The sequence below is a fragment of the Carlito syrichta genome, unplaced genomic scaffold, assembly GCF_000164805.1.
Source record: "Carlito syrichta isolate Samal-C Ts95f unplaced genomic scaffold, Tarsius_syrichta-2.0.1 Scaffold304427, whole genome shotgun sequence".
Lineage (NCBI taxonomy): Eukaryota > Metazoa > Chordata > Mammalia > Primates > Tarsiidae > Carlito > Carlito syrichta.
In genome coordinates this window covers 587015-601277 of record NW_007248523.1, presented here as the reverse complement: position 1 = coordinate 601277, position 14263 = coordinate 587015, and positions in this window count along the sequence as shown.

Sequence of the window (14263 nt, the reverse complement as noted above, 5' to 3'; positions counted from 1 at the left end):
CCAACTCAAAAAAAAAAAAAAAAAGTGTATACTTTTTTTTGGTATCCCCGGTATATCTATGTAACAAGCTTTCACGTATACCCCTTAAACCTAAAAAAAAAAATTGTTTAAGGTAGCCAGGCTCGATGACTCAGCCTGTAATCCCAGCGCTTTGGGAGGCCGAGGTGAGTGGATTGCCTGAGCCTGCGGGTTCAAGACCCGCCTGGGCCACCTGTCGAGACCTTATCTCTACAATAAATCAAAAATTAGCCGGGCGTGGTAGCACGTGCCTGTTGTTCCAGCTACTTGGAAGGCTGAGGCGGAAGGATCTCCGAAGCCCAGCAGGTCGAGGCTGCAGTGGCCGGGAGCGGTCACTGCACTCCAGTATGGGTGACAGAGTGAGACTCCAACTCAAAAAAAAATGTTTAAGGTAATACCCATTTCTCACCCATTGCTAGGTTCATGGCAAGGCCCCTATAACAAAAGACAGAATAATAAGAGAAAAGTGTATGTGTGTATTTCATGTAAGTTTTACATAACACAGGAGCCTTCGGCCATGAAGACCCCAAGAAACAGGTAAAACCTGTGTGTTTTTCTGTTAGGTCTTAGGTGATTGGACAAAGAGATGTGAGGTGAACGTGGTAATAATAATAACAAGGCCTGTTTGTTCTGATTCTTCTCTGTCCCTGTGTCCTCAGGTCTGGGGACATTCCTTTCCTCCAGATATAGAGAGAAGGCATCCCTCACATGAGGGTGTTGTGACCTTTGGAGGAAGGCAGAGAATCCCTCCACAGCCTGCTTCAGAGGACAAGGGAGGGAGGGTTCGAGACCTTCCTGTTCCTGCTCTTTTCTCAAATGCCAACCTGCCATATTTTGGGTGGCAGGCCCTGACCCCCGTCACAAGCCATTGCAGTGGCGATGACGCCGTTGTAACCAGGGTAGTATAACGTGTTCTAGGAGCTGTAACGTGGTGACCCCAAACCTGAGAGGGCTTGTCCTATTCCAAGGAAGTCACCCCGAGGTCCAACAGAGAGAGACATGGGTTTGTTAAGCTTGCGGGAGGCACCAATGGTGGTTGGTCAGTGAGGAACCCACGAAAAACCGTGCCTCGGGGCAGTACAGCAGTTTTATAGGCAAGCAAGTCAATGAGTCAAATTCCTATCCCGCATAAACCATTAGGTTGATTACACGTTGCTTTCAGCTTTGCTTGGTTACCTGCATCCCATGACTCATTATTGGGATTGTACATACCCTTCAGAGACCAGCCCTGGCCAGAGGCTGCTTCTGAGGGAGAGGGGAAACAGTCCATGTCTGGACAATACCCCACAAAGATCCCCTTTAGAATGAGAGGGACCCTGATACCCAAACACACGTGTGGAAAAACAAAGGGGCCGGAAAGTCCTCAGAGGAGGGATGGATGGTATTTGAACTTGGCCTTGAAGTCAATGTAAACTGTTTCCAATCAGAAAATGGAGGAGATAGAAACATCAAGTTCTGAAGTCAGGAGCACCAGAGAGGGTTGCCAGGCAGGAATGAGGCAGCCTGTCTGCTTCTTCCTAGTGATCCTGCTCGGGTCTGGAATCTCCGGTTTGGGAGCTTAGAACAGGGAGGAATTTGGACACACTCAGCTCAGATGGTGTTTTACTGACAAGCAAGCTGAGGCTCAGAGAAGGCCGAATGGATTTTCTAAGCATAGAGTGCTTACTGCTGACGGCGAGAAGCATGACGACATACAAAGCCCTAATGTGAGAGGGATGGGCGTGACCCACACTTGCCTTCCCTACTGCCTGCAGGGTTTTGCCTGCCTTCAGCACCTCACCTGGTGTTGTGTCTGTCTGAAAATAACAGGCCTGTGAGCAGTCTCAGGACACTGCCAGGGGAGGGAGGAAAGGACGGTCACGTCACAACACAAAGGGTACTTGGTTTTTTTTTTGAGTTGGAGGCTCACTCTGTCGCCCAGACTGGAGTGCAGTGGCCGCGCCCGGCCACCGCAGCCTCGACCTGCTGGGCTCTCGCGATCCTTCCGCCTCAGCCTTCCAAGTAGCTGGAACTATAGGCGCGCGCTACCACGCCCGGCTAATTTTTGATTTATTGTAGAGATGAGGTCTCACCAAATTGCCCAGGCGGGTCTCGAACCCACGGGCTCAGGCAAGCTACTCACCTCAGCCTCCCAAGGTGCCAGATTACAGGCTGAGCCACCGAGCCCGGCTGGTACTTGGTCTTAAACCAGGGGAAGAGAGGACTCATTGGAGGCCCAAACTTCACCTGCACATACATGACTTATGTACCTAATCCTTACTTGTAGCCCACATCTTTATAATAAAATAAAGAAGGTCGGGCTCGGTGGCTCAGCCTGTAATCCCAGCACTTTGGGAGGCCGAGGCGAGAGGACTGCCTGAGCCCTGGGGGTTCGAGACCCACCTGGGCAACTTGGTGAGACGTCATCTCTACAATAAATCAAAAAATTAGCTGGGCGTGGTAGCACGCAACTGTAGTTCCAGCTACTTGGAAGGCTGAGGTGGAAGGATCGCCGGAGCCCAGCAGGTCGAGGCTGCGGTGGCCGGGAGCGGCCACTGCACTCCAGTCCGGGTGACAGAGTGAGACTCCAACTCAAAATAAATAAATAAATAGATAAAATAAAGAAAAAAGAAAGAAAAGAACATAACAGGCCTTGTTAGGCTAAAATGATTTATGGAGGACTTTTTCAGGGCTTTGGAGATGGTCTCTTTGGGGGCAATTCACATCGAACCAATAATATGGAAGCAGGGAAAAGACACTTCTGCTGGCTAAGATTTGTCTCCTGAATTGTTACGCTGGGCACCTTTGATTAGATAAGTGCCAGGAAAAAATGAAAAACATCTGTGTCTATAACTAATTAAAAAGATGTGTGATCAACAAACACCTTCTTTTCCCACAACCAGAGAACAGCTCATTACTTTTGTTCAAAGGCATCCTGGAAACCCTTCCCCTGGGAGGTCTATGAGCATAGATCCTCTGCTCCCATGATTGCAGGCCATGTTATTTGTGTTTGTTGGGAGATTTTCCATTCCTGGTTGCAGTAGATCCAATTTCCAGAGTAGAACTTAGTAGGGGGCGGGGTCCTAGTCTTGCCCTCTACTAATGGGCAGTACCCCACAAGGAGCCCCTTTGGAATTAGAGAGATCTGACACCTATGTGTGACTTCCCAAACACATGCGTGGAAAAAAGAAGGGCTGGAAAGGTCTCAGAGCGGGAATGGTATTTGAGCTTGGCCTTGAAGCACACTGAGGACATTTGCTTCCTATGACTGAAGAAGTCTTCAGTTGTGCCTTGGAACAAAGGAATGGCATCCATCTGAATGCCCTTAGCCTTGGGCCAAATGGGGCTGGGAGGTTAGAAGCAGTGTAGGAAGGATTTGAGGGAGATTGGGAACAGAGAAAAACACAAAATGAGGCTGGGTGTGGTGGCTCATGCCTGTAATCTCAGCACTTTGGGAGGCTGAGGTAGGAGGATCGCCTGAGGCCAGGAGTTCGAGACCAGCCTGGGCAACACAGTGAGACTTTGTCTCTACAAACAATGAAAAAATTAGCCAGGTGTGGTGGCATATGCTTGTAGTCCCAGCTACTCATGGGATTGAGGTGGGAGGATCGCTTGAGCCTAGGAGTTTGAGGCCTCAGTGAGCTATGATCACCACTGCACTCTAGCCTGGGTGAAAGAGTGAGACCCAGTCTCAAAAAAAAAAAAAAAAGGCAAGCTGTAACAGGAGCACATGGAAATGTACCAGAGAAAAAAGTGGCTGGCTTTCTGCGATGAGTGAGCTCTGCCCTGCCCAGCCCAGAAATCACTCAGTGATTTCTCATCAACCCTCCCAGTCTCATAGAATGTATTATAGTTTCAGGAAAATAATAGGGTTTATTGAAAGAGTTATTTCTAGCAGAAGGGGCCAGTTGGCAGTACTGGCAGTAGGTCTTGGTGAAGTCCACCAGGCACTCTGCCAAGATCAAGTGGCGATCCTGAAGAACTTCCAGAGACTCCCCATCCTATCCCCATCCTCCTGGGGTGCAGGGTGGCTCCCAGGACGACGTGTTCTAAATAAAAAAGCCATGCTAATGGGCATCGGTGGGCTAACATCCTTGATTAACATAGCAGAATAATTGGGTTGTTACTATCCTGGAGCAGACATGCTATCTAATTACCATACGATCCCAAGAATTTATCGTAGACCTACTATGTGGAAAGAGCTATGGCAGCTAGGTACAGCCTAGTTCGTGCATGCTTCTCAAGATAGCAAGAATCATCAGATTCACGTGATTCTTCCTTTGCAAAATTTTGGCAATGGGGTAAGAGATGCAATAAGAAAGTGTGATATTCCAACATATCTTAGAGTAAACATGATATTGTGTTTACTTGTGAAAATAAGACCAAGATAATTTTTTTTTTTGAGTCAGGATCTCACTCTGTCACCCATGCTGGAGTGCAGTAGCAACATCACAGTTCACCACTCCTGGTCTCAGGTAATCCTTCTGCCTCAGCCTCCCGAGTAGCTGGGACTACTGGTACGCACCACCATGCCCGGTTCATTTTTTGATTTTCTATAGAGACGAGGTCTCGCTGTGTTGCCCAGGCTGATCTTGAATTCCTGGGCTCAAGTGATCATCCCATCTCGGCCTCCCAAAGTGCTGAGATTGTAGGTGTGAGCCACCTCACTCTGCTGAGACCAAGAGAATGTCTAATGGGGGATTGCAATCTAGATATAAACAGTAGGATCTAGATTTTCTCAGAGAAGGCATAATAGATTCTCCGGTGTGATCCAGATGGTAGATAGCTTCAAGTCTCCACTCTCAGACTTAACAAAGTGTAAGTGAGCGCTGTAGATTTTACTCACGATTGTTAGGAGAGTAAAGAGGAAGTTATAGCGCAGGACACACCGAATGGCTCTCCAAAGTGCCATACTCAGGGTCTCTCTCCTAGTCTTCGTTCCTGGGATTAAATATTTCCTCTTTAAATTGTATACTAGGCCAGGCGTGGTGACTCATGCTTGTAATCCCAACACTTTGGGAGGCAGAAGTAGAAGCATTGCCTGATCCCAGGGGCTTGAGACCAGCTTGGGCAACACAGCAAGACATCCTCTCTACAGTAAATCAAGAAATGAGCTAGGCATGGTGGTGCAGGCCTGTAGTTCCAGCTACTTGGGAGGCTGAGGTGGAAGGATTGCCTGAGCCCAGCGGGTCAAGGCTGTGGTGGCTGTGAGTGTGCCGCTGCACTCTAGCCTGGGCGACAGAGTGAGACTCTGACTCAAATAAACAACAACAAAAAAATAAATGTCCATTTATTTAACTACTTTTCATTGGGTTCAACCTCTGGGCCAGCACTGTATCAAGGGCTTTGATGTTGGGGGAGCCGGGCACATGAGGGGGTACCACTCCATTAGTCTGCAGGGAGCTGGCCAGACTAGCCCCGGCGAGGAGATGGACCAGATAGCAGGCACTGGCTGTGGGTGTGCAGCATCAAGCCGGATGTGACATGTGGCCTCTTTGCCTGCACTCTGAGGGAGCCTTGCCTTAGTCGGCAGAAGTCTGGAGGCCGTCGAGGATTGATTTATGGGTCTAGTTTCCACCTTTACTTTTTCCTGCCCTGGCCTCCGCAAGCTCAGGAAACAAATGACCAACATATTCCAGCCAAAAACCCGTCCTAGATTTGAAAACAGCAATATTTCGCCACTTGAGTTTTCCTCGTCAGGGTCAATAGTCCCAATTCTGTCTTTTCCCATCACGTGATCTGCCCTTTCATTTGTGATTCTCTTTTCTGGATCATCTCAAGTTTTTCCATATTTATACTTTGAGTCAGAGCCTCACTCTTGCCCAGGTTAGAGCACAGTGGCGTAATCATGGCTCACTGCAGCCTCAATCTGCTGGGCTCAGGCTGTCCTGCAGCCTCAGTCTCCCAAGTAACTGGGACTGTAGGTGTGTGCCACCACACCTGGCTCATTTTTTGATTTATTATAGACACAGTCTCACCACGTTGCCCAGGCTGATCTCGAGCCCCTGGGTTCAAGCAACCCTCCTGCCTCGGCTTCCCAAAGTGCTGGGATTACAGGTATGAGCCACCACACCTGGTTTTCCATATATTCTGAAATGTGTGATCATCCAAATTGTATATGGTTCCCTGCGGAAGAGAAGCATAACCAAATGACTGTCTCTTCTTCTCCCATGCAATTTTAGCTTTAAGGAGTTCTAGAATCATGATGGAGTGTTTGCCCCCAGAATAACACAGTACAGTTGGCCACTCTTCCAGCTTGGGGTGGGTTAGGAATTCCAACATCTTTCCCTGTATTTTTTACCAGCTGGTTTCCAGAGAGCTTTTGCGTGAATCCACACACATTGGCCCTAAGAAAACGAGCTGCACTGACCCCTCAGTATGACTGGCCAGGGTCCATTTTGTTTTCATCATCTTGATTTACTGGGAATCTCCTATGGTCCTATCTCTTCTAGGCCCGCAAATTCTGGTTCTAGAAAATAAGGTGTTGGGGATCTTCTGATCATGATTTAAACAATAGATGGACTGATCTTCAAAGTAGCCTAAAGACTAGCTTTGAGGATTATTTATAGTTGGGTTGCCAGTGTCAAACCTCATTTCTGATTATGCTTTCATTCTCTTCTCAGACTCTCATCACTTTTCATTTTTTTTTTTTTAATTTTAAAATAGAAACAAGGTCTCACTATGTTCCCCAGGCTGGTCTCGAACTTCCAGGCTCAAGCAATCCTCCTGCCTTGGCCTCCCAAAGTGCTGGAATTACAGGTGTGAGCCACTGCGCCGAGCCACTTTTCTTTCTTTTTCTTTTTTTTTTGAGTTGGAGTCTCACTCTGTCGCCCAGACTGGAGTGCAGTGGCCGCTCCCGGCCACTGCAGCCTCGACCTGCTGGGCTCCAGCGATCCTTCCGCTTCAGTCTTCCAAGTAGCCAGAACTACAGGCGCACGCCACGCCTGGCTAATTTTTGATTTATTGTAGAGATGAGGGCTCTCCAAGTTGCCAGGGTGGGTATCGAACCCGCGGGCTCAGGCAATACACTCACCTTGGTCTTCGAAAGTGCTGGGATCACAGGCTGAGCCACCTAGCCCGGCCCTCAATTTTATTTTTTAAGGAGTATCTCGGTTCTTGAGCCTTTGCTCAATTGCTGCTGTCAGGATTTTGAGAGTTATACTGAGCCCCTCTAGGGACAGGTGATCTCCTGACCTCTTCATATGGGATTTTCCACAATCTCTACTATGACAATTGTCAAATTAAAATCTTCGGAAGGCCGCCACCTTTTTTTAATTGAATGAAATGAATTTCCTTCCTTCCTGGTGTAAATTGAGTTTATCTCATTTACCCTTGTTAGGAAATGATAATGGTGTTGATTAAATTAAGGGTTTCACACTGATTCAGAATAGGTTACCATGGTGAAGAGGTGCAGAGAGATTTTCTCAGAAACTGATGAGCCAGCTCAGAAGAAATGCAAAGTCAACCATGACATGAAGATAGAGAGACGAAGCATTTTTGAATATGTAAGCAGCTGTTAGGTCGAGGAAATTGGCTTACATATGAATTTTAACTTGGAATTGAGAATTTTCTACCGTGTCAAGTTCAGTAAACTCAGAAAATGAGGCTACCTTTTTCTTCTTCTTTTTAAAAGCCTAACTAGAGAAAAGTAGAAGAGGAAACAGCACTTAGGTGTTTTTTCCTCTCCTATTAAAAAAAAAAAAGGTGTAAAAAGGAGTGAAGAGACTTTCATGGGAAAAGCCAAAAGAATTGTCCCTAGGAAGATTTCATTCACTAGAGAACACATTCAAATAGAATATTATCAGAGGCCGAAGCAGGAGAACCCTTGAGCCCAGGAGTTCAATACTAGCCTGGGCACCATAGTAAGATTCCATCTTTAAAAACAAAAAAATAGAATATTAAGTTTTTCAAAGAGCTTTTGCATCTGTCTGTCTTGTGAGAACTCTGCCAGGTAGTGAGGGCAGGCCATCCCTGTCCTATAGTGAGACACAAGACAGAGGTCCTGGGGATATGGGCATGGGCCCCGCCCAAAGCGTCTTGGAAGGAGAGTTGAGGTGACAACCATGTGGGTTGGGTTGGATCCTGCCTGGTGACATCCTAGCACTCCCCAGAGCCATGTCCACCCTTCTGCCTTCAGCCCTTGCTGATTTGCTGGACACCCCTCCGAACCCCCATGGCCCTATGGCCTGTGTCCCATACTCCTTTGCAATTCAATGTTTAATAGACTACTCTAGGCTGAAACACCCTCCCACATGGCGTAAGGGCCGAGGCAATGCCTTTTCCAGCCACAGAACCTCTCCGCAGTGGGGAGCGTATGGAGATTTTCGTTTTTGTGCTGGTCATCACCCCCGATCCACCTCCCTTGCAGCTAGCTGATTCTCACATCTCTAGCAATGGACCCTTTCTCATTGGAGGCCTCACATATTGAACTCCCATAATGACTACCAAACCCTTCTAGGTGCTTCTGGGAGCTTTGGTCCTCCCTTTCCAGGATGTAGGACAGAGCAGAGCTGCCTGGAAGCATTTTCTCCATTGTTTCTTCACATTCTTGGAATTCCACTGTCATATTCACCCTTGCCTTAGTCACTGTCTGAACACTCTTGTAATTGTTTTATTTCATTTTATTGTTTTCGAGTTGGGGTCTCACTCTGTTCCCTAGGTTGAAGTACAGTGGCACAATCATGGTTCATAGCTCACCACAGCCTCAACTTGCTGGATTCAGGTGATCCTCCTGCCTCAGCCTCCTGAGTAGCTGGGACTACGGTGAGCACCACCATGCCAGGCTAGCTAGAATTTTTTTTTTTTTTTGAGTTGGAGTCTCACTCTGTGGCCCAGGCTGGAGGGCAGTGGCATACTCACGGCCACCCCAGTGTTGACCTGCTGGGCTCTGGTGATACTTCCGCCTCAGCCTTCCAAGTAGCTGGAACTACAGGCGTGCACTACCACACCCACCTCATGTTTTGATTTCTTGTAGAGTTAAGGTCTCACCAAGTTGCCCAGGCTGGTCTTGAACCTGCAAGCCTCAGGCAATTCACTCACCTTGGCCTCCCAAAGTGCTGGGATTACGCGCTGAGCCACCGAGTCTGGTCAGAATTTTTTTTAAAAAGCAGATGAGAACACGAAAAGGGAAAACATCAGAATGTCACCATTTGGGCCAAGAAGCTCATTCAATTTTTTTCCATGTCATATATAAGTTCACATAGTTTCTGGCTTCCTTTTAAAGGCCGTTTGTGTTCTTGAGTTGGACTTGAAGCCCAGATGCGCGTCCACTCTTCTGCTTCTGCTCATCACTAGCTGTGTGGATTGGGGGCAGTGACTGAACCACTCTCGGCCTCCATTCTCATCTGTACAATGAGGATAACGGTAGCGCCTACCTCATAGGGCTGTGGCGAGATTACATGAGTTAACACAGGTAAAGTGCCTAGGACATCGTGAGCGCTCAAAAAAGTGTTAACCGTTACGATGAGGAAAGCAGGATGCCAGGCAGGACTAACAAGTGAGCGTGGTCATGTAGATTTATGGCAACCGCTGCTCCAAGCAACTCTCTGGCCAAGCATGGTGAGTGAAGATGAGAGAGTCCAGTGGAAAGGCCAGGGGAGCAGCCTCGAGGTCCGGGTTCCTCCACCAGCATCCTCCAGGCGGCAGATGAGAGGGGGAAGTCATGAGGGAAGGGATGCTAAGAGGAAGTGGAGATCATTGGAGGGACAACCGCAGAAGCACAGGGTTGATGTGGTCCACTGGTCACTCTTGCGTCCGCTGGCCCCCATCCAGGCTATGAGTGCTCGCATTGAGAGGGGCACAGGAAGGTAGGGGAGTCCTGGGTACAGCGAGGAGGAGTCTGGGAATGAGTCCCTGGCGGAGCGTGGCTGAGTCACTCAAGTCCTGATGTCTAGTGCCGAGAAGAGAAGAGAAAATGGACCCTGGGACCCCACAAGCAGACATGTTTGTTGTGCTGAGAGGCGTTCACAGACCCACGGGCGCTGTCTGTGCCAAGATCAGACTGTGTGGACAAAGCAGTTCTCACTGAAGAGAGTGAAGCGTCACACTACCCTGCCTGCCTGTCTCTGCATCTGGGTAGCCTCAGGTACTGGCAGTCCTGGAGCCTGGAAATAATGCTGCATTCTAGTAACCAATGAGGAAGTGTCAATCTTTGTGCTCAGCCAAAAAGAAAAAAGAAACAAACAAAGGCAGCCAAAACAAAGCATCCCAGGACCGGCCTATGACACAATACTGGAAATAAGAAAGAAATATATGCATAAAGTTTCACATTTCTGACACAAGGAATAATTGTCCATTTCACATAGGGAGGAAACCCCCGCAAACTGGAATTTATTTATTAAAATATTGTGTATTTATTCTTACTTGTGTAAACTTCGGTCCCCTTCAAAGTACTCTCTGTTGGATGTAATACCCCTGTTGAGATGCTTTCTGCACTGCTCAAAATAGTTTTTGAACTTGTCGATGTTGATGACTTTAAGTGCTTCAGCCGTTTTTGGTTTCACCTCTTCCACATCAGCACAAGGATTCCCCTTGAGGGCTTTTTTCATCGGGAAAACAAACAAACAAAAAATCACTTGGGTGAGATCCGGTGAATAGGGAAGGTGGGGCACAGGGGTCGTGCCGTTTTTGGACAAAAACTGCTGAACATTCAGCGTGATGTGGACACTTGCATTGTCATGGTGGAAGAACCAGTCACCCGTTCACCACAACTTGGGATGTTTCTTCCACAAATCATGATGCCACCTTCTCAAAACTTCCAGATAAAAACTTGGGTTGACCATTTGATGCGGAGAAACAAATTCCCAGTGTGCTACAAAGGGCCCGCCCTCCAAAAAGAGAATTCTGGGTTTTGGGGGGTCCCCTCTCCTATACAAGAGGCCCAGTAGGCAGACCTAGCAGAGGCTCTCAGGAATGTTCTCTGTCTCCAGAAGAAGTCCGTCCCCCCAGATATAAAGAAGACACAGAGTCTACCTGACAGAGCCTGGTAAGTCTGTGTGTCTGTCTTTGTATACAGTGATCTTACCACGAGGAAGTAGTCTGGACACAGACTACCTCCTTATTGCTGTCAGTTTCCAGAATGTCTCCCGGGCTGGCATAGCCTGGTTAGATGATAAAGCGTTGCTGGTGAAACCCTTTGGGGTGTGGTTGGACAGACATAAGTGGCCCTGTAGGATGGGAGTGGAGGTATTGGGGGGCACCTCTGTTTTTCAACCCAAGAAGGAGAAAGAGAGAGGAGGAGAAAAACACACCTTTGAGGACACTATGGCTCATGTAAAGTGAGTCAAATTGGATTTTAAGTAACAGAGCTCGATGCAATAAAAACTGTGCAATTCTACCAGATGCGGTGGCTCATGCCCATAATTCCAGCACTTTGGGAGCCTGAGGAGGGAGAATTGTTTGAGGCCAGGAGTTCGAGATCAACCTGGGCAACACAGAGAGACATCATCCTTTAAAAAAAAATTAGCAGAGCATGGTGATGTGCGCCTGTAGTTCCAGCTTCTCGGGAGGCTGAGGCAGGAGGATCGCCAAAGTGCTTTCCCCGAGACTTCCCTGTTAGGTGGAAATGACAGCAGCTTCCCTAAATGGGCAGTTCAAAGAAGGGACCTCCTCTGTGTCTGCAACCACTGAGCCAAGTTCACGTTCAAACATTCACATCGAGCCTGCTAAAAATTGGCGGGGTCGGGGGGGAACATTTGTAAGCACAGCAAGGAGACATCCCGGGACAGAAAGCCTGGTTTTGTTGTTATTTTTATTATACTGATTGAGACAAAGTCTTACTCCATTGCCCAGCCTGGAGTGCAGTGGCACGATCCTGGCTCACCCCAGCCTTGACGTCCTGGGCTCAAGTGATCCTCCCACCTCAACCTTCCCAATAGCTGGGACTACAGGCATGCACCACCACACCCAGCTAATTTTTTGTGAGGTCTCACTATGTTTCCCAGGCTGGTCTCAAACTCCTGAGCTCAAGCGATCCTCCCGCCTCAGCCTCCCAAAATACTGGGATTACGGGCATGAACCATCATGCCTGGCCTTATTTTTAACACTTCAGAGCTGACACCTCCAAACACCTACACAACCAGCTGCCACTCGGGGCGTGGCTCTGCACTCGCATTAAGTGGAGGACATGCGCGTGGCCTGGAGACAGTGGTTCGGGAACCAGCAGAGCCAATGCTACGCCCTCATACCTGGGACCAATGCTACGCCCTCATTCCTGCTCTGTCCGGGACATGGGGATGTCAACACCACCACATGCCCTGGGGCTGAGTGAGAAAACCCACAGGGAGCCTCCTGTTCGCTTCCCTTGAGGGGTGCCCCTGAATGCTGTGCCCAGTGTCGTCATGCTGTGCCACCATGCCAGGTCAGATGCCACATTCCCTGCAATCTCGGATCCCCTCGCTTCATCCCGGCGGGCCTGCTGGCATGATGGGCACCTGGACTTCCTCTGCGGACTCCAGCCCTGCCGCACTCAGGTCGTATGTCCCCAGCCAACCCGGGGGCTGGGGCTGCCCTCCAGGGAGACACGCAGGCCTCTCCCTTCCTCACCCACGTCCTGGTGGCCTACCCACTGCTGCCCCCGCCAGCTCTCTTCTGCTGCAGCCTCTGCGGCCATCGGGACACTTGTTCCTCCCAGGCAAATGCTGGAGAGACACACTGCCCTCCGGCAGATTGCTGCTGTCCTATATTTAGCCCCATTGTGGAATGTGGTGACCGTGACACTTTGTGCTCAGGGTACACCTTTTATTGGAGGAGTGTGATGCATTTGCCAAGGTCCTCAGCACCGGGAGAGAGAACTGTCCTATCTTCCCATCCCAGGCTAACAGGTAGAGAGACTGAGGCCCAGGGAGGCAGGGTGTCGCCGAGGTCCCCTGATGAGTCGGAGTTGCAGTGGAGTCGTGAGATGCTCCCGGAAGGGGTCCTCAGACCTGCCTCCTCCAGAGCCTGCAACAGTGCAGAGGGCCGGTCCTCTCTTCCTCTCGGGTGCAGAAGCATTTCTTCACTGTCACCGACGTTCCTGGGTCCAGGCGCACTTGGGACGTGACTTAAAAACCCACACACTGACTTGATAGAAACACAGAAATGCTGTCTGTGCTGGGGCTGGAATTTGGGTCACCTGGATACTCGATGCTGAGCAGAGATGTTTCTACCTGAATCCACACAGTGGCTGGATGGAGCTCTCAGGGTGGGACCCAGAGGAAGTGCTGTGGACCTCTGTGTGATTTCTTCCTCCCTCCCTCCCTCCCTCTCTCCCTCCCTGCCTCCTCCTCCTCCTCCTCCTCCTCTTCTTCTTCTCTCTCTCTTTGAGTCAGGGTCTCAATCTGTCGCCCAAGCCAGAGTACATGGCACAATCATGGCTCACCACAGCCTTGACTTCCTGGGCTCAGGCAAATCCTTCCACCTCAGCTCCTGAGTAGTTGGGACTACAGGCGCACGCCACCACATCTGGCTAATTTTTTCATATCTCGTAGAGACGAGGTCTCACTTGTTGCCCAGGCTGGTCTCCAATTCCTGGACTCAAGCAATCCTCCCACCTCGGCCTCCCAAAGTGCCAGGATTACAGGCCTGAGCTACCATCCCCAGTCGTGGATTTCATCTCCTTTACGACACTGAATAGCCAACCAGATGCTACACTGCCCAGAAGTGGTTGACACAGCCAGTCTTGGGATACAGAGACAAAGTTGTGGGGTGACAGGAATCCTTGGAGACTCCTCAGGCACAAGCAGGGTCTGTCTTCTCAGAAAGCACCAACTATGCCATATGTTAGAAGGGCAAAACCAACTGCTTCTTTCCATCCTGTTATCACTGATTATTATCACTCCTTGCAGCGGATGCAGTGGCTGTGGCAACGGTTCTCACGCCTTGGCAACGGAAGAAATGGCAGAAAGCCATGCTAACCAGAAGGACTTTGGACAGGGAGTGTTCCACTTGGGGGCAGGACACAGGCTTTGTGTTCCCCAAGCCTCCATACAAGCCCCAACAGGCATCCCATTTTCCACCGGATCACAGGAATGACTCCCTAGACAGGTAGGTCTATGTCCCACCCCCCAACCCAGGTAGAAAGTTGCAAATTTCTCCATCACCAGAATATGGCGGAAGGGATGGTGTGACCTCTGAGACTAGGCTGTAAAAGGCAACACCCCTTCCGTCCTGGCGCCTGAGATTGCTACTTAAGAAGTCTCCATATTCTACACTCAGCAGCCCTGCTGGAGAAGCCCATGTGGAGAGGGACGGAGTCCCCAAGCCTCCAGTGAGTGTCAGCATCTTGGGC